The following is a 20,157-nucleotide window of genomic DNA, read 5'->3' as shown; positions in this document are numbered from 1 at the left end:
AGCCCCTGCCTGCTCTGTATTCTAGAAAGGCCACATACAAGAGGAGCTGCTCTGCTGCCAAATCCAAAGTCAAACAGAAGAGGATTCTTGTTACTGCCACAGAGACAATGAAGAGGGACGAGAAAGGTGTTATACACATGGCTGACCATAATGCCTAGAGATTAGCCTGCTGAAGGTGTTGAGTCATGGTGAGAGGAAGCTGCAGGCCAGTGTCATCCCTCCTGGGGATTACAGAGACCAGAGGATGGGTCTGCTGGTACAGCCCAGCTGAGACAGGCAACATGTGACTCATCTGCATCCCACGTTCCTCTGCATAGAACCCACCTGACTGTTATCATCACTTCTATGCAAATGGATGCGTCACAGAGACATCTCTTCAGTGTAAATGGATGCCAGTCATGGAGAAATCTCTAAACATCTCCTCAATGTTTACCCTAGCAAGTGGCTGCAGATACTCACCAGGAAAGTCGGATCTGCAACAGAGCAACATGAGATTACAGTGCAGCACGAGGTTGATGCTGAAGCTGTGGATTCAGATTTCACCAAAACCAAAGCTATTCCATTGCTGTAGGGCTAGCTGTAGTTCAATTTTGTTCTAACAGATGGAATTTTTCCCACTCACTAGTTAGTATTTTATTCTTAATGAGAATCTAATGTATATGCAGCACAGTAGAAACTCCTACCCAGTTGCCTTCAGACAGAAACTGAGAAAATGGTCTCTTTTTGGTCCCAGGGTTGACAAGTTTTTGAAGTAGAATTTGGAGTATTGCCTCTCCTGGGTTTGATCCATTTGGATGGGGAGTAGAATCACACCACTGGGTGTCCTTGACTTCTAGTTTGTTAAGTAAACATCTTGATGGTTCAGCCTCCATAACGTTATGAGCCAATTCATATAACTTTATGAGCCAATAGTAACTATTTTCCTGTTTTTGTCACTGCCTGCTTCTTTTTTTCTTTTCTCTTTTCTTTCTCTCATTTTCTCTTTTCCCCCTCTGCCCTAACCTCCTCTGTTAATATTTCAAAGTGTCTTCAAAATTTGGAGAAAATGTGCATTATGGAACTCTAAAAGAATATAAAAATTTCTTGCAGCCAAATCAACTCATGCTAACTGGGTGTAATATGACTGAACAAGACTAGTTTGAGACACTAAGGATAAGAAGACATCAGTTTGGAAAGAGCTCCGATCAGAGCAACAAACATTTTGCTGACACCAAGTTAAGAAGATTTGTTAAATTTTAGATGAAACTTGAGTCATAGGAAGATGGTTATTGATGCTTACAACACATTTATAAATGAGCAATGGGTTGGAGAGGAAATAAAAGGAAATTTAAACATTGCTTGAAACAAATGAAACACATAAGCATAACATATAAAAACTTATGGGACAAAATCAAGGCAGTGCTAAGAGGAAAGTTCATTTTAATCAATGCTTATGTTAAGAAATTGGACATGCACCAAGTAAATGAGCAAACTTTACAGTTGAAGAAACTAGAAAAATAACAGCAAAGCAATCCCAAGAGCAGTAGGGAAAAAAAGAAATAACCAAAATCAGGGAGGAAATAAACCAAATATGGACCAAAACAACAATACATAAGACCAATGGATAAAAGAGCTGGTTCTTTGAGAAAATCAACAAAATAGATTCTCCACTAGCCCAAATAATCCAAAAATACAAGAGTGAAAATACACATCATTAGCATCAGAGACAAAAAAGGAAAACTAATAAGCCATACCTCAGACACACAGAGAATTATTAGGAACTATTACAAGCAACTACATGCCAACCAATCAGAAGACCTAGAAGAAATCAAGCAATCTGCAAAAGTTGAATCAAGAAGTAATTAATAATCTAAATAGACCTATAACATGGACTGAAATCAAACCAGTAATTAATTAATTAAAGGCCTCCCAACCAAGAAAAGTCCTGGACCAGATGGCTTCACTGCTCAATTCCACCAAAGGTTTCAAAACCAAATTATCCCAATTCTCCGCAAGTTTTTCCAAACAATAGAAAATGAGGGAATTCTTCCAAACTTTTTCTAGGAAGCCTATATCACCTCAATACTAAAGCCAGATAGAGACAACAAAAGGAGAACTACCGACTGATTTCCCTGATGAGCATAGATGCAAAGATCCTCAACAACACAGCCAACAGGATCCAGCAATACATCAGGCAGATCATTCACCCAGACCACGTGAGATTCATCCCTGGCATGTAGAGATGGCTTAACATTCACAAATCAATAAATGTGATTTATCATATCAACAAATTGAAATACAAAAACCATGTGATCATCTCAGGAGATGCAGAGAAGGCATTTGAGAAAACCCAACACCACTTCATGCTGAAAACCTTAAGATAGGCATAAAAGGAACATTCTACAACACAATCAAAGCAATTTATGAAAAACCCAAAGCCAGCATCATATTAAATGGGGAAAGGCTTGAATCCTTTGTGCTAACATCTCGAACTGGACAAGGATGTCCACTCTCACCACTGCTTTTCAACAGAGTGTTGGAAGACCTCACCAGAGTTATTAGGCAAGGAAAATAAATTAAAGGAATTCAAGTTGGAAATGAGGAATTCCTGGTTGCAGACATAATCTTCTACTTAGGAGAACCAAATGTGTGGAAGACCTCTATGGTAAAAACTATAAAACATTTTAAAGAGAAATAGAAGAAGATATTGAAAGTTGGTGAAACTTACCCTGTTCCTGGATTGGCAGGATCAACATCATCAAAACGTCCATATCACCATATTCATAATCCCCACACATTCAATCTGTTCATATTACCAATCACAGTCCCAACAACATTCTTCTCAAAAATAGAATAGAAAAGTTCATCTGGAAACACAGGAGAGCACCAATAGCCAAAGCTATCCTGAAGAATAAAAATCAAGCTGGAGAAACCACAATTTAGACCTCAGGACATACTACAGAGCAGTGATCATCAAAAGTCTCATCCTGGTACAGAAACAGAGAAGATCAAGGGAACAGAGCAGAAACATCAGAAGGGAGGCAACACATGCATAACCAACTAATCTTCGATGAGAAATCTGAAAACAATCCAGCGGAAAATCCTGATCACTTCAACAAATGCTGTTAGATCGTAGCCTGGTAGGAAGCAAGACCCGCACCTGTCACGATATACAAAAATCAGCTCTACATGGATTAAGGACCTAAATCTACACCCAGAACCCATCAGACTATTACAGGAAAACATAGGAAGCACTTGCCAAGATATAGGAATGAGGAAGACTTCTTGGAAAAGACACCAAAAGCTTAGGCAATCAAAGCCAAAATAAGCAAGTGGACTACGTCAAGCTGAGAAGCTTCTGTGCAGCAAAGGAAATAATACAGAAAAGAAGCAACCAATTGAATTGGAGAAAATATTTGCACACTACACAACTGGTAGGGGACTGAAATCCAGAATTTCCAAATTGCTTCAGAAATCCAGGAACAGTAAAATAAACAACCCAGTGAAGAAATGGGTGAAGGAAATGAACAGACATTTTTTCAAAAGAACAGATTCAAATGACTAACAGACATATGAAAAGATGGTCAGGCTCCCTAGCCTTTAGAGAGATACAAATGAAAGCACTTAAATAGCAGACTGATGGAATTGTAACTCCTTATGAAGAAATGTACTGCCGTGACAATATGGGAAAAATGGATGGGGGGTTGGATATTGTGCGGAGGAGAATCCCAGACTACATAGAATTGTATGAAAATTTCAAAAATTAAAGTAGAAATTTTTAAAAAGTTTAAAAAGAAAACTACATTGAGATTCCAGCTAACTTCAGTGAGTTTGGCGTACATTCAGAACTCTACGAATAACACCTGCTGGTGTGAATGTGGGGAGAATGTACCCTCCTTCACTAATGGAGAGTATAGGCAAGTGCAACCACTATGGAAATCAGTATGGAGACTGCTTAGAGAATTGCCAATTAGCCTGCCATATGACCCAGCTATCCCGCTTGTAGGCCCCCGCAACTGCCCAGGGTCCACTCCCTGCCCGAGTGCTTCCAGGCAGAGCCGTAAGGCCTGGAGGATGACACGCGCAGCCTGGCCAATGATGACAAGGGTGGCCTGGAGCTGGACCCTGACTGTGGCACAGCCCCTAAGAAGAGGCCTGAGTGTGGGCACGGGCGTGGGATGCGTGCCAGGTGAGCACCCTGATCCTATCCCACCCACCCTGACCACCAGCAATCACTGCCATCTCCTCCAGGAAGTTCATGTTCTGCTTCCCCAGTGAAACTGCTGGTGTTGAGTTGGTCAGTCATGCATGGATATGACCTGACTTTGGCTCTTGTAAGTGCAGGCACACAGGAGGGTGGGTGTTAGACTAAGCAGTCACCTGACGGCTTTCTAACCAATGAGGCCTGAACCCTAGAGGCTCTGGGGTTCCTCCTCCTTGAACCCCAGGACCCTGGGCCTTCCCCTGGTATCCTCTGGGGATCCCAAGTTTCTACACCTGCAGAGCAGACCCCAGTGCCAGTCACCTGATCCCGCTCTTCCAAGCCCTCCTACCCTTCTTAGCTTCCTGGAAAGTGGCTGCAACCCACAAGGGCCTCCTGAGAGCCTCAGTATCCCCAACAGGTGTTCCTCTTGGGAGAGCCTTATCTAGCGAGGGTCATCTACTTCCCTCCCACCAGCCCTGCTGCATCCTGGTGCCAGCCGGAGATGGGGTGTTTCAGACAGGGGAAGGGATCCTGGAGGCACTGTTGGAGGGAGTGAGTGACAGATGGATTTAGCTCCAACTCTGCCCTGATTGGTTCTTGCCCAGACTGGCTTTTGTACTAAGAGCCAGGGTACGGGTGCCACTGGCCTAGCCCTGCTCCATCAGAGAGCACCTGGTCCCCAGGAGTAGGTATCAGGAGGATCAAGGGGACCTGGCCACCTGCACAGGACCTATGAGGACATGGCAGAGGATGGCACCGGCGGTGAGCTACTGCTGCTAGAGGAGCGGGCCCCGTTCCCTGCAGCGACCGCACCTCTGGCCCAGCCCAAACGGGGCTGACTCAGCAGCCTGGACCAGGTGATCCAATGCTAGCCCTCAGTGGATAGTGCCGCAAGGAGCCATGCTGGCAGGACCCAGAGCTGCCAGAGGTGCTGGCCATGCTGCGGCACCCCGTGAAGGCCAACGCCGCTGCCTACCTGCAACACCTGTGCTTCAAGAACGAAGATGTCAGCAACGTGTATGGCAGCTGCAGGGGGTGCCACTGCTCTTGGCACTGCTGGACCACCCAGGGCAGAGGTACAGTGCCAGGCCTGCGGGGCACTGCGCAACCTCTCCTATGGCCAGGACAGACAACAAGGCTGCCATCCGGGACTGTGGGCCACTAGCCCTGGTGTGCCTGCTGCGGGCCACTCAGGACAACGAGGTTCCGTAGGTCGTCACTGGCGAGTGGCACCTGGCCACATCTGCTTGAGCCCAACCCCGCATCCCCTAGCAAGAGAACAGAGAGAGTAGTGGCTTAGCCTGGGATTGGGGAAGCCGTGGTGAACATCCTGGTGGCCAGGAGTGTGGGCTACTGGGACAGCTTAATCAGGTGGCAGGGTAAGACAGGTCCCCCAGTCACAGCAGGGCACTGCAGGCCTCCTCCCTACCCTGCCCCAGTGGCATCACAAGACCATCTCTACCAGGCCCTGGGGCCAGAAGATGGCAGGGAGGAGATGGCATCTTCTTTGCCCACCTCCCTGCCCCACTTTGCCCAGCGCTTCTACCTTTCCTCACCCCCAAGTTGGAAGCTGCTGCTCAGTGCCCCTTGCCTCTCTGGCCTGAGTCAGGAGGGCCTCCAATGCCTCTCACAGTTTTCCTGATGCCAGCCTGGGCACAAGGAAGGTGGCAGGGGTCTCCCAGGAAGGGCAGGGACTTGGGTCAGCACCCAGCCAGCCATCTGTGGCACCCGCAGGCACCCTCGGGAACCTGTCATCATATGAGCCCCTGAAGATGATCATCATCCACCATGGCCTGCAGACCGTCACTCACGAGGTCATCGTGCCCCATTCAGGCTGGCAGCATGAGCCCAACGAAGACTCCAGGCTCCGGGAGAACGAGTGACAACCGTCTTCAAGAGCACATCTGGCTGCTTGAGGTGTGGGTAGTGCCAGCCCAGACCACGCCCACCACTCTGGGTCTTTGTGTCCTTCCTGACTATGTCTAGAGGGTACTAAGCATTGTCCGGAATTTCTTGGCCCACCTCTGTCCCTTCCAATTTACCCCGGAAGCCACCATCTCTCTGGGGGAGGTGCTAGGCTGTGGCAAAGTCCATTTTGGGGAGAACACAAGCCCTCCAAGCAAGCCAGGGCTGGAGGGGGTGAGGCTGGAGAAGGCCCCTTGGTGGAGGCTGGGGACTCACCAGTGTCCTCCACTCCATTGGACCCCCAGGAATGTGGGCTAAGACAGCACCAAGACCTGGTGGAGTCTCTGGCAGCGCTGGGGGCTAGTGGATGCCCTCCTGCATGCTCTTCAATTGGCGGTGGGCAGGAGGGACACAGATAACAAGGTGGGTGGGACCGAGTGGGGATGGGCTCGCAGCCTCCTGCTGAAGGTCTAGGAGCCAGCCGCTGCAGGAGCTGGGACTGGGTCTGTCCAGGACAGTGTAGAGAGGAATGGCTGTGTGGGTCTGCAGTGTTCTGAATATGCCCCCCAGAAATGGCCACAGCCCCTCCGTGCCAATTCTCACTCATCTGGATCTGCTCCCCATTCCCAGGCTTCCCAGACAGGCTGGGGGCACACTGGCTAGGAGGGTGAGTGTTCCCAAGCCCTGAGGTCCCGCCTCACGCTCACCTCCCCTCTCTTGAACCCTCACAGTCAGTAGAGAACTACGTATGCATCCTGTGGAACCTGTCGCACCATGTGCACAAGGAGGTGCCCGGAGCTGACAGGTACCAGGAAGCTGAGCCAGGGCCACCAGGCAGCACCACTGCGGGCTTCCAGCGATGGAGGCGGGATGATGCTTCCTTCTTCGGTGGAAAGAAGGCCAAAGGTGAGTGGGTGAGATAGGGTCCTGCCTGGTTACAGCCCCATCCCTCCCCTTCCTCAGACTGCAGGCCCTCCAGGGAGCCCAGACAGCAGGTAACTCAAGGGGCTGGAGGACTCTTAACCAGGAGCCAGGAAGGGGGCAAACGGCCTATGGGGGAAGCCAGGGTGTGAGTTCTAGCCCTGCCCCTATGCAGTGTAGGCTACAGGTATGGAGGGGGTGGGGGGCAAGGAAGGGCAGAGGAAGAGGGCAGGAAGGAGAGGCTGCGATGGGCCTTACCTGTGCTCACCTCTAGGGAAGGTTCCACAGGCCTGTCACCTGGCAGAGTACCCCTGGACATGTCCTATCTTCCTGCCCTGCCTTCTGGCCACCACCCCCCAGGCAGCAGCTACTGCTGCAGAGCCTGTTTGCACCTCTGAGCCCTAGCTTTCCCTGGGGTGTTCAACCTTGCTCCCTGCCACCCTGACCCAGGGTGTGTGGTGGAGACATAGGGGACACTGGGAGGGTCCCCCACTGAGGCTGCTCTCCTCTCTCCTGTGTTCCCTGTGGCCACCCAGAGGACTGGTTCCATCAAGGTAAGTGACAGATATGTGTCTGCATGGTCCCTTGCCCTCAGCCAGGTTAGAGGGCTCACACTACCACTGCCTTGACAACCGCAGGGCAATGAGAACCCAGGAAAGCCACTCAGCCCCCGTCCCCATCCCCCAGGCCCATCACCCTGTCTGCCATCTCCATGCCAACTGCTTGGAGACACACACACACATACACAAACATACACACACACACAGAGAGAGAGAGAGAGGCAGGAATGCTGGGTGAGAGGCCAGCCCAAGGGGCTGCTCCTGTAACCTCAGACTCCAATACATAAGGAAGGCTGGGGCAGCGCCGAGAGGGGGCACGTGCAGGGCCCCAGAGATGTCTAATGGCTCCCACAGGAGGCCCCTGCTTATCTGAGTTCAGCTCTGCTCCCTTCTGGGGGAGTTAGGAGCTGTGGGTTGGGTGCCTGGAGGTGGAGGGCTTGACACCTGCCAGGAGGGAGCATTCCAATTCACCAGGTTGTATTCCTGGCAGTTTTTCTGTCTATACCCATTGCTGTCCAACCTGGGCTCCTGCCCATACACAGCTGCCCAGGAACCCTGAGGAGTCATATGACGTGCCTCTCAGCATGTGATGTAGGCACCACAGGCCCTAGACCTCCTCATGGCTACCACTGCCTTCCCGTCTGGTCCACCTGCCCATGCAGCTCCAAACGGCTCCAAACAGTGCCTGCCCCCAGATGCAGGATGCTCTCTGGGGTCTCTTGGCAGGAGACCCCCATCCTGGCATGCTTCTGCGCACCCCACCCCAACCCCAGCCCAGGGTCCACCTCACCTCCAGCCATCCTTCTCTTCCAGGGAAGAAGGATGGTGAGACAGAGCAGAACTTTGACAAGCTGGACCTGCCCAAGCAGACAGAAGCCGCCAAAGGTGAGCCTGTGACCAGCAGCAAAGCCAGTGCCACTGCAGTGGGCCCCAGCTCTATAGATGATCACAGGTGTGGGGTTCCCCAGAGGTCCTTGGGGACCTGTGCAGAGTCAGGATCAATGCCATGGGTCAGTTGATTGGGGGTTGCTGGGGAGATAAGTCCTAGAGGGCAGCAGACAGCAGGTGAGAGGTGGGGCTGAAGGACAGCCACCTGGGCTGGGAAGGAGGGGGTGCTGTGCGGCCAGACCCAGGAATGGAGATGGGCTGGGGGCCCTGGGGGTGGGACGTGACATGGGTACATCCCCCACCTGTTGAGTTCCTGTGGCTGTGTGCTGTCTACTTGGATCCTGCCTGCCTGAGAGGCTTCCCAGTGGGTGGAGGTGGCCAAGCGACCCCAGCCGTTGTGGGAAACAAGCAGTCTAGGGGAAAGGGGTGCATCACAGGTAGAGAGGAAGACAGCTTCCTGAGACAGGACAGGCAGGTGTGGAGGGCCGCCTTGGAAGCTCTGCGTGTGCACCATGTGGAGTGCCAGCTGTGGGGGAACCTGGAATGATTGTTCCAGGAAGGCGGGCCCTGTTGCTAGGGGCTTGGCCCTGGTTCCTCAGTTCTGGTTAGGTAGTGATGGAGGCAGTCCCTACTTAGGGATGGAAGGATAGTTAGTCCTGTTGTTAGTGGGTGTGGCTGGTGAGACCCCACCTCCTGAGTTGGCAAGCTTGTTGCCCAGTTCTTTATTAAGCAGAATCAAAAGAAGGAACAACTTTACCCAAACCCGTGGCCTCCTGACTGGAGCCTGTTTGCCCCTCTGTGAAATGGGAGCGTTTTGCCCTTTGGGGTGGCCAGAACAAGTGATTCCATTGATAACAAACATTCCCTGTTCCACATTCATCCCTGGCTCTGCTTGTCCACTGGTGCACCCAACAGGAGATGGGTTGATGCATGAGGGAGGAGGCCCTGGAGTGACTGTAGACAACAGGTGCTCTGTGCATGCCCAGGCTTTGAACTGCTGTACCAGCCCGAGCTGCTGCGGCTCTATCCCTCCCTCCTCATGGAGAGCCAAAATTTCAGTACCCTGGAGGCAGCCACAGGAGCCCTGCAGAACCTCAGCGCCGCTGTCAATTGGATGGTGAGATGGGAGGCCTGCCCTGTGCACTGCGCAGGCTCGGGACCCCACCGCGGAGCCATAGGAGGAGGGAGGAGTGGCCCTTGAACTGCTGGCCTGGGGACTGCAGCACAGCCCAGCTGGTGAGGACAGCCGGGGTCAGGGAGCAAGTCTGCGTTAAGCATCCCATCCCCCAACCGCCTCAGTGGGCCCTCTACATCTGCGCCACGGTGAGCAAAGAGCACAGGCTCCAGGTGCTGGTGGAGCTGCTGCAGTCTGAGACAGACAAGGTGGCGCGGGCCGTGGCCATCGCACTGCGGAACCTTTCGCTGGACCTGCACAACAAAGATCTCATTGGTGAGAGAGGAGCCAGGCAGGCCAGGAAGCGCAGGAGAGGGGGAGCGGTGGAAGATGGGGGGTTCTGGAGCTCTTCCTGGCAGCGTGATGTCCTGGGGCCCTCCTGGCGCCGTCCCTCACCCACCTCCAGGCCACAGGAACGCCGTTTTTCCTGTAGGGGCAGGGCAGAGACGCGTCCTAACACCTATCTTTGCCTCCCGGCCTGCCTAAGGAGCTACACCACGGCAGAGCTGGTGCGAAACCTGCGCAATGAGCAAGCTCCCCCGCACCCTGGAGCACGCCTGGAGGAAGACACGGTGTTGGCCGTGTTCAACACCATCCACGAGATCGTGACCGACAGCCTGGACAATGGTCATGTGGTCCACACCGCAGAGGCTCGTGGTGTGCCCTCTGCGCTGGCAGGTGCGTGGGGTGGGCGGGGCTAGCTGCAGGTGGGCAGGGCTCGGGGCAGGATAGCAGGTGGATGGGATTTGGGGCGGGACCTGATGAGGGAGGCGTGGCTAATGCTCACTGACCCCACCCCAGGCCCACCACAGCCAGTTGGTGCACGCGAGGCGAAGGCAGCTCCTCAAGTGCTGCAGACTATGTGGAGCTACAAGGAGCTGCAAGGGGCCCTGCAGAGGGACGGCTGGACCAAGGCGCGCTTCCAGGTGCGGACTACCCTCTGCCCTCCGCCAACTCAGGTCCCAGCTGCAGGAGAAGGTGCTGCGAGCTCACTACCATTGTCTACTGTGTGCTTTGTTAATCTGATGCAGCTGCCAGCAAAGTGCCTAAGGGAGCACAGAGCTCCCGGGGGGGGGGGGGTGTGGGGGGGGCTTCGATGACAGCACACTGCCATTGGTGGTCAGGGTCCTGAGGTGGTCAAGGGTGCGTGAGGCTGACAGGTGGTGAGGTGGTGGAGAAGAGAGACGCTGCATGGGCTGGGGGCCTGGATTATTGCTCCCTGGGGATTCTTGCTCACATGCCGCCTGCTTGGGTGCCACTGCAGGGGTGGGGTTAGGGTATTGCTGGTGGGCAGAGGCCAGGCAGGGGTGCCAAGAAGTGGGCAGCAAAGGATGTCCAGGCGGCTTGGCAGCCCACAGCTCACGCCTGCTCTCACCCTTGTAGACAGCGAAAAGGCAGGTAGCCAGGAAGTGATTCCTCTGGACACACTTGGCCCCTTGGGTGAGTGCAGGTGCTGTGGGGCTTGTGGGAAGAAGGGTGGGCAGGTGGGAGGGGTCGTGGAAAGGAGGGTAGGCAGATGCGAGGCCCTAGGCTGATGCTGGGAAGGCCTGCTGGCTGGACGATCAGTGCCCAGCCACAGCCCTACCCCATTTAGGGATCAGTGGGAGTGTCGACAGCAGGTGCTGCTCCTACAGTGCCCCGCCTTAGTCCTCTCCTCTGCTGACCCCAGATGGCTGCTATACCACTTGTACCACAGGGAACACAGGGCCTGCGGTACTGACCCCATGGGATCGGCCTCCGAAAAGAGGTCATTGAAAGTAAGTAGTGATTGGCTGCCAGGGAGGGGATGGGTGCACCCTCCCCTCCTCAAGAGTATCCAGAGAGCAGGGTCTGGGAATGAGGGAGTTTAGCCAGCTCACCTACACCTTTCTCTGCATGTGCATGCTAGGCGAGGCCCACCACCTGTTCCCTGCCAGTTCTCCTGGCTTGAGGCACAGGCCGGTGCACTTGCCAGCTCCGGCCAGCTTGGCTCCTCCCTTGGCACTGTGACAGCGGACCCATCCTCAGGCCCCTCCCCCAATATCCCCCCACTAACCTAAGTGCTGTGTTCTGGCTCTTAATGCTGCTTTGCTCCTGCCTGCCTGCCCCCTCACCCACCTGCCGCGCCAGCGTACCTGCTGCAGCCCAACCCCTGCAGAAAGGCTCCTCCCCCTGGGCCCAGGAGGCCCATGTTCAGGCTGGTGGATGCCATGGGGGACACTAAGCCTCAGCCTGATGACTCCTGCCTGGGTCTAGCTTACATGCCTGGTATGTTGTTCTCTGCCCTGGCAGTTTGTCCCACTTGCCCCTTCCTCCTCTGACCGGGGGCTTCTCGTAACAATTGCTGCTGGCTGCATGCTCTGTTCTCCCTGTGTGTCCCCGGCAGCGCCACCCCTCACTCACCTACACACAAACTTGGCTGGGGGAAGGCCACACCTGGGGGCTAAGGGCATGGATCAAGCAGGGAGGGTCCCTCGTATACCTGCCAGCTCCGGGCCTGAGGCCCCTGAAGGCCAAACCATGGCACTCCTGGACCGAGCTGCATTCATCCACTGTCTGCATGGGTCCCTGGAACCCTGAGCTTGCTTGTATGCTGTCCCACCCCATCCCTCTCCCAGCCCTGCGCATGCGTGCAACTGCAACGCCCTCCCCCTCTGTCTCTCCCTCCGTGGGGCCTGAGCCCAGCCATGGGCTTCTAGGGACTAGATCGCCAGCAGCAGGGCCGATCTTAGCAACACCGCCATGGACCTCCTCGGAGCCTCCTGGCATCAGGGCAACACCCCATTCCACCATGCCGTGTCCCTACTTCCCTGCACCCCCCTGCCCACCCAGCTCCCCAACCTGATGCTGTGTTCCAAGGAGCTGCAAGAAAGGGTGCAGGAGAGTAGGCCGCCTCAGGAAAGCGGGCCAGGTGGGGCACAGGAAGGGCACACAGGAGGCTTTTTGGGGACCAGCAGGAGAGTTGCCCAATGTATGTGTGTGTGCGCGTGTGTGTGTTTGTGCTTGCGTGCACAGTGCCCCAGGCGGGAGGGCAACAGGACGAGTGTGGGGACGGAGCCAGGCAGGGCCAGAGCTCAGGGAGGTGAGCTGAACTCCAGAGGGGCTGCCCTGGGTGGGCGCCCAACCCTGCAGGGAAGCCAGACCAAGGGGAGGGTCTGGTTGGTTTGTTCCCTGCCTGGCCTGTGGAGTGGGCCAATGTGGTGTGGGGGAGCCCTCCTGCCACCCAGGTGTCTACCCCTCTGGAAACTAAAGGAGTGCCTCCCGGGGCTGACTTTGGGGTGGCAGCAGGGACTGCCGCTGTTTATGACTTTGGAAACGGAAGAAACATTATAACACTGAAGATGAACATTTCAATGAAACCAACAGAGCAACTTCTGCGTTTTGTCTCTTGTGGGCTGCTGGCTCCCATCTGAGCTCTGAAGGCTGGGTGGTGATGGGATGGCCACACCCACATGCAGGGCTGCACCTGCTGCACCCCACACTGATCCACACTGGGAGGGTAGCTGTGGCCTCAAGCCCGGACTAGGTGTAGCCACAGGTAGGCCCAGCCTCGACAGGGTTACTCTCTGGGTCTAGTCTGGAAACTGGGTCCTGTTGAGACTTCAGGGCACCTCAGAGGTGGCTGACCATGTGTGTGACAGGTAGGTAATGGGTCAGGAACACCTGGCAGACAAGGTGGGTATGAGGGGTCAGAGGAGTTTGGTTACCCACCAGCTGGGCCTCCAGGTAAGGAGGAACCATTTTACCCTAGCACCTGCTAGGGGGCTGGCCATGAAGGCTGGCTTTCTGCCTGCCTCACTTGGGCTTCCTGGGTGGACAGTTGTGCCTTGTGGTGGTGGGGAAGAAAGGGACTTCAGGTTCCCCTGATCAGGCCACTAGCAATACCCAGGTTCAGGTGGGCTGACCAGGAGTGGCCAGCCAAGGGCCCACCCGGGATATCCAGCACCCAGAAGAGGCAGCAAAGTGGGTGGGATTGCAGCAAGGGAGGCTGAGAAGAATGGGACTAGGCCGCTGTCCTCTACTGAAATATTACATTTTAATTCCCACACTATATAGTTCATATCCAAGGTGATTGCTGCTGCCTGGGCTGAGTAAAGAGGTTAGAGCTCATTGGGTCAGAGGTGCAGACAGGGCTGGAAAGTGGAGCTGTGGCTGAGGCACTCTGCTGCCACCTGCTGGCGAGAAGCTGGAAGACTTGGGGACAAGGCAAGGTTGCTAGGTGCCCAAAGCTAGAGCATGGGGAGGCAGCTGTGGCCAGGGCCCAGGCTCTTCAGGCTGTGCCTGGCACTTGAAGGCAGATACCCCAGGCAGCTGCAGCAGAAGCAGGGTTGGCAGGGGCCAGCTTGGTGGAGGGATCTAGGGCAGGGTGCATGGTTGAGGTCATGCTGGACCACCTGGGCCCACATATATAGCCTTCTACAGCCCATCCACCACCTGGATGTGTTCCAGCATGGCACTGTAGTGGGTGCACTCGAAGCTGCTACTTCCACCAGGTGCACCAGAAAGTTTGGGGTTCCCGGGCAGATGACGTTGTTGGCCAACATCACCATCTCCTTCCACAGGAAGTTAAGAACTAGGGGCTGGTGTTGGAGCATAGCATAGTGCCACCCCACTTGGGCACTGGCTGCTCCACTTCTGATCAGACTCCCTGCAAATGATCCTGGGAAAGCAGTGGAGGATGGTCCAAGAACGAGAGCACCTGTAGCCACGTGGGACACCTGGATGGTGTCCACGTGGCTGGGCTCAACTCCAGTCATGGCTGGGCTCACCCTCCAGGAGCAGTGTGTCCGGCAGGTAGTGGTCCATCCACTGGTCCAGGAACACCATGTCCAGGGAGTCCAGTTCATGCTGCTGCTTCAGCTGAGGGAGGACGTCCTGGGATGCTCCCAACAGCATGGTGACCTGTAGCAGCAGCTGTTGATGCCTCCTTGGGCAACAACTGGGCACAGCTGAAGCCCTTTCCTCCCTGGGCACCAGCTGGGCATGGCTGCAGCCCATTCTCCCCACCACCCACTCCAGGTCAGCCTCCCCACTCTCCCGCTCTTGGGAAGGGACCTCAAGTCGATGCCCACACTGGCCATGTGGGTCAGAGAAGCTGCACCTTGTCCTGCAGGCCGGCAAAGTCCAGCATCTGCTGGGTGATGGCTGCAAAGTCAGGGTTGATCTCCACGGTGAACAGTCGCCTGCCTGGGGGCAGCAGGTGGGCCATGTGCACAGCCGAGTAGCCACAGCAGCCCCCAGCTCCAGCAGCATGGAGGGGCAGTGCTCCCACATCATTGCATCCACAATCTCTCCTGCAAGGGGCAGAGGCAGCAGAGGGTGGCTTGAGCACAGGTCAGGGTGGCGGGTGCTGGACCCAGCTCCCTCTCTCTCTCCCTCCAGTGGGATCTGCTGCCTACCTCCCCCAACTCCCAGCTCACAGACCCCTGGTTCCACTGTGCACCTTATCCCTGTGTCCTACCATGTTGTCTCTCCGGCCCTGGAAGGTACATATGGTGCCCCCTCAATGGGGTTGGGGGATGACCAGCAGGGGCTGCACCATCCCCTCCCCTGGGTCCTGCAGCTAAGGCACCTGTGTCCACCCTGGAATTCAAGGTCAATAGGAGAGCCAGGGAGAACCTGCCACGCTGGTCCCATGACTCATGCCCAGAGGTCAGAAGGAGCCGCACCCACCACCCACCTCCCACCTAGTACTGAAGCCAGGGTGCTGGGAAGCCCCAGAGGCTGATGTTGGTGGACACCATAGTGGCCTGTGTTTTCCCTGGGCAGACATGCACTGTCCACTTTATCTGTGTGGACAGTGGTGTGGGTGCAGGCTGGGGCACAGGAGGCCAGTCTGCTGGCTGCACAACCTTTGTCCAGGGGGCGGGCTCTGGCCCTGCAGCTGGGCCCACGGAGCTCAAGACCATTCCCTCGCCCTGGCCTGGGTGCAGCCACAGCCCCAGAGACAAGGTGACAACAGGTCCCCCCAGCCCCAGCCCAAGGACCCCACCCTTCCCCAGTGACCACTCCCGTGCCTCTGTCTGCCACGACTCTCACCGTTTTTTTTTTGCCCGCAATCATGGTTCGCTCCTGAGAGCAGAAGGCGTCGATGGTCCCCACGCTGGGCGTGCTGCTGCACGTGACGCAGGACGCGGATCTCCTTGCTGTCACCCAGGCTGTTAGAAGCGGCTGCAGACAGAGAGCAAGGCTGAGTGCTGCTGGTGGGCAGCAGCGGCTGGCACCGCCCACAGGGGGCGGGACCTGGGCTTGAGCCTGGCCGGCTGGGCGGGGCGAACTGTGAGCATGACACAGGTTGGGGCGGGGCTTAATGGGGGTGTGGCTCAGACGCGGTGGAAAACGGTAGGGAGTGGCAACGTTTGGGTGGCCGCGGGCGTGGCTAAAAGGGGGCGTGGCGGGGAATGATGGACGTGTGCTGCAGACAGGATGGAAAAGGGCGTGCAGTAGAGGTTGGTTCGAGGCGGGGCTAGATGGGACGGGGGTTAGGGAAAGGGGCGTGGCGGGGATTGATGGACATGGGCGCCGACAGGGTGGGACTGGGCGTGACGTGGCAGGGCTCGGTGGGCGTGGCGGGGCTCCCTGCTCCTCCCCCGCCGCGTCAGGACAGCAATGGCCTCCCCGCAGCGCACGGGGCTGGTTAGGCCTGTGGCCTTCCAGGCCGGAAGCCTGCACCCGGCTCGGCTCCCTGGGCCTCCCCCCCGTGGAGAGGCGTGGAAGCCGGCTCTCCCCTGCACAGGCCCGGCAGCGGAGTTGAGGAAGGTCCCGGCCGCGGGGAGCGCGCCCAGTGCCGAGGCCGGAGCCCCGTCTGGACCTCTGGACGCTGCGCCTGCGGCCACGGGGACTCCGGGGACTCCGAATGAGCCTCCACCCGCGTGCTTCCCACCCCGCCGCCTCCACACGCCCTGCAGGGGACTTTGGACAGAGGGGAAGGAGTTTGTTTTGTTGTGGGTTGGTTTTTCAGAATGAACGTTCCTAGTAAACTTCATGTGTGGATTTGCAGGAAACTCACGCAAATCAGTGTCTCTAAATTCCGTTTCCCGCCATGGCCAAGCCGGGCTTGGGCCTCTTGCCTGGACCGCACAGGTGTGGGGGCGGTTTCTCTCTCCCTTCCCCATGGTGAGGTCCCGCGAGGGGTGAGGGTCTGCCCAGCCGTGGTGTCCCAGGGTGGGCTTGTAGGGTAGGCTGAGTGGGCTGAGCCCAGCAGGGTGGAGTGCCCAAGGCTGAGTCCCTGAGGGTGGTAGGGGACAGGCTTGTAAGCAGAGCCAGGCCTCCGCCAGCCAGGCCAGCACCTTACACCTCGGATCAGACCCACCAGCCACAATCAGCCCCTTAGCTTCCTAAAGTGCCTAGAGCCACAGGGTACAGAACAGAGCTGGACAGGGGACAGAACTGCACCAGGCATGTACCAGCTGTGGATCCCGGACATGGCCCAAGCACCCACCTCAGACCACCAGGCAGGGAAGACTGGGACACCTGATCCCTACTCTACCAGTCCCACCCCCCAGTGGCCAAGGCTGCTGTCCCATGGTGGCCAGCATGGCGGCCCCACAACCTGGATGGGGCTAGTTGGACCATCACCTGTCCCTCCTCACCTGACTTTCCAGGTTGAGGGACAGGCAATGCCCAGGTCAGGCTGAGAGGTGGGGATGTTTTTGCTCCACAAGGTTGAATGACCCTCAGTGGTACATTTGAGGATGGTTACAACGCGAAAGGATAAATTTTGTGTAATTTACAATTTTTGAAATGCAGTAGAATAAAATAATTTTAAAAAAACCTCAGCAAACCCTTTTGCTGAACCTCCCAGTTCCAACAAGAATAAGGATAAGGGACAGGCAGTTCCCATGAACCTTTGGGGACCAAGCAAACAAAGGCTCCACCAGGACTCTGGAACTCGGGTCATTTTTGACTGGCCAATGACCCAATGGGGGAGTGTGCCCCTTGGGGTCAAAACACCTGTCCACTGTAGCTCCTCCTTGCTAAGGGCCTTCCCACAGTGTGGGCATACAGAGGTCAGCAGGAGTCCGGCAGGTTCACGGTCCTGGGTGGGGCAGGCCCTTGGTCATGTGCCCTCCCCTGGATGGCTGGGGAGAAGGTGGAGTCTGGGTCAGCTTCCTCTTCCGGAAGCAAAGCAGGTGGAGCAAACTGTTCCTGTGCCCAGTGGGGCTGGATATGACCATGTGTCCACTCCCCCAGGCCCGTGCCAGGAGGAAAGGCAGGTAGGCTGGATCACTGGGCAGGCAGCTGAGCCCATGGGTCTAGCAGGTGCCACCAGCCAGGCCACAGAAGCAGGACTGAGCAGGGCTCTTGGGGTGCTCAGGATCAGCTGGGCCGCCCCACAGGGGAAGCCAACCAAGGGTCTACCTGTGGCAACCACCCCCTCATCACAGGCAGCCAGGCAGGGGCAGGTTTGTAGCATGGGAGGGCTCAGAGACCGAGAAGAATGGACGGAGCTGTGACCCTCTATTGAAATGTTAGATCTTTAATTTCCCTGGTATGCAGTTGTGTCCAAGGTGGTTACAGCTGCCCAGACAGTCAAGGGGTTAGAATCCATTCTGTGAGAAGGGCAGAGAGGCTGGGCTGGGAAGTGGAGCTGTGGCTGAGGCACTCTGCTGCCACCTGCTGGCAGGAACCGGGAGGACAGCTTGAGGACAAGGCCAGGCCATTTGCAGGTGCAGCTCCTGTGTCTCAGGCGCCCAGAGTCCAGATGGGAGCACCACTGGCTGGGCCCAGGCATCATCCTGCTGGCATCCCTTTGCTCACTCCACAACTGCCCTGGATCACAGCACAGGGAGGCAGGTGTGGCCAGGGCCCAGGACTTTCAGGCACTGAGTCTGTCTGGCACTTGAAGACAGGTACCCACAGGTAGCAGCAACAGAAGCGGGGTTGGCAGGGACCAACTTGGCAGATGGATCCAGGAAAGGGTGCATGGTTGAGGCCACACCAGGCCGCCTGGGCCCACACAGATGGCCTTCTCCAGCCCATCCACCACCGACATGTACTCCAGGAATGAGCTGTAGTGGGTGCACTCGAAGCTGCTGCGTCCATGCATATGTGCCAGGAAGTATGGGCTCCCCTGAAAGATAACATTGTGAGGCAGCAGCACCGTCCCCTTCTGCAACAGGCCACGCTGCAGTGGGGGGACAGAGATGATCCCCGGGGTGTGGGTGGGGGCAGTCAGGGATGCCCTGCTAACCTGCCCCAGACCAGAAGTACTACTCCCACCCTCCCCTCCACCCTCTGCCAGGGTTTGGGCCTGAGGACAAGAGCTTTCTGCCCCACAGACTCCTGGTTCCTTGCCCAGCTGTGCGCACAACAAAGTTGCTCAATAAGTGTTGGCTTGATGAGAGCCAGGGTCAGCCTCAGGTGTGTGGGTTGGGTGGCGGGGTGGGATGGACAGCAGGGCAGCCCGTGGAATGTGGCAGGGTATCTGGGAGTGTGGCAGTTTCCCTGACACAGCCATCAGAAAGAAGCTGTATTGAAAATAAAGCTATCTTGGGTGGGCATTTGGCATAGCAGTAGGGACTCCTGTGTGCCAAGTGGGAGTATCTGGGTTCAATGTGCACCCATGTGGCTTCTGACCCCCAACTACCACCTAAGGTACACCTTGGGAGCCAGCAGGTGCTGCAGCCACCTGCTAGGTGCCTACCACCCACTTGGGAGCCCAGGATCTGCCAGCCTAGCCCCAGCCCTTACAGGAACTTCGGGAATGAACCAGTGGATTGCACCTAGCCTGCTCTCTCTGCCTTTGGAACGCATTTATTTATTTTTAAAAGATTTATTTGTAGCTACAGAGAGAGAGGGAGAGAAAGAGAGTTCCTCCATCTGTTGGTTTATGCCCCAGATTGCTACAATGGTCAGAGCTGGGCTGGTCTTAAGTTGGGAGCCAGGAGTTTGCTCTGGGTCTCCCATGTGGGTACAGGGTCCTAAGGCATTGCTTTCCCAGGCCACAAGCAGGGAGCTGGGTGAGAAGTGGAGCAGCTGGGACGTGAGCTGGGGCCTAGATGGTATGCCTGTGCCACAGGCAGAGGAATAGCTTGCTATGCCACTACACCAGCCCTTAAACAGATTTGTTGTTGTTGTTTTAAAAAAGCAATCTCAACTCCAAACCAGAATCAAACAAGCAACCCTGGGCATCTCCAGTCTCAGGCAGGAGGGGTCCCTAGTGATAATCCTGGCATTAGTCGCTGTGCAGCCAGGCTCTAAGGTGAGAGAGTTCCTGGTGTCTCCTGCTTGCCAGTGGGAGAAAATGCAGGGGCCCCTGTGCAACTGTGCAAAATACATATTCCTGGGAGGTCAGGCCATCGAGCACGCTCATGAATGCAATCAGTAAGTGGCATCATGCAAACCAAAGAAGTTGAATGTCTCAGGAAAGCACTTAGAGCTCCTGGCTTCAGTCTGGCCCAGCCTTGGCTGATGCAGCCATTCAGAGACACAGCAAGAAATGGAAGATCTCTCTCTTGCTCCCAGCAGCCAGCAGCTAGGCCCTGGCAGAGAAGGCGTGGTCCTGCAGCTGCACACCTACATGTCCTCTCCCACTCCCCCCCCCC

The 20,157-nt window shown here is 55.9% G+C and overlaps 2 pseudogenes; one reads left to right on the top strand and one right to left on the bottom strand.

Annotated features, from left to right (window-relative positions):
* The first annotated feature begins 385 nt into the window (after nt 1–385).
* LOC131477954 (splicing regulator ARVCF-like) lies at nt 386–11,386 on the top strand (annotated as a pseudogene).
* Nucleotides 11,387–13,810: 2,424 nt separating this feature from the next.
* Nucleotides 13,811–18,659, bottom strand: LOC131478436 (catechol O-methyltransferase-like; annotated as a pseudogene).
* Between the last annotated feature and the right edge of the window lie 1,498 nt (nt 18,660–20,157).

The sequence above is a fragment of the Ochotona princeps genome, chromosome 33 (genome assembly GCF_030435755.1).
Source record: "Ochotona princeps isolate mOchPri1 chromosome 33, mOchPri1.hap1, whole genome shotgun sequence".
NCBI classification, from domain to species: Eukaryota; Metazoa; Chordata; class Mammalia; order Lagomorpha; family Ochotonidae; genus Ochotona; species Ochotona princeps.
Note: the sequence above shows the minus strand (reverse complement) of the source record. Positions and strands in the feature narration are given on the sequence as shown.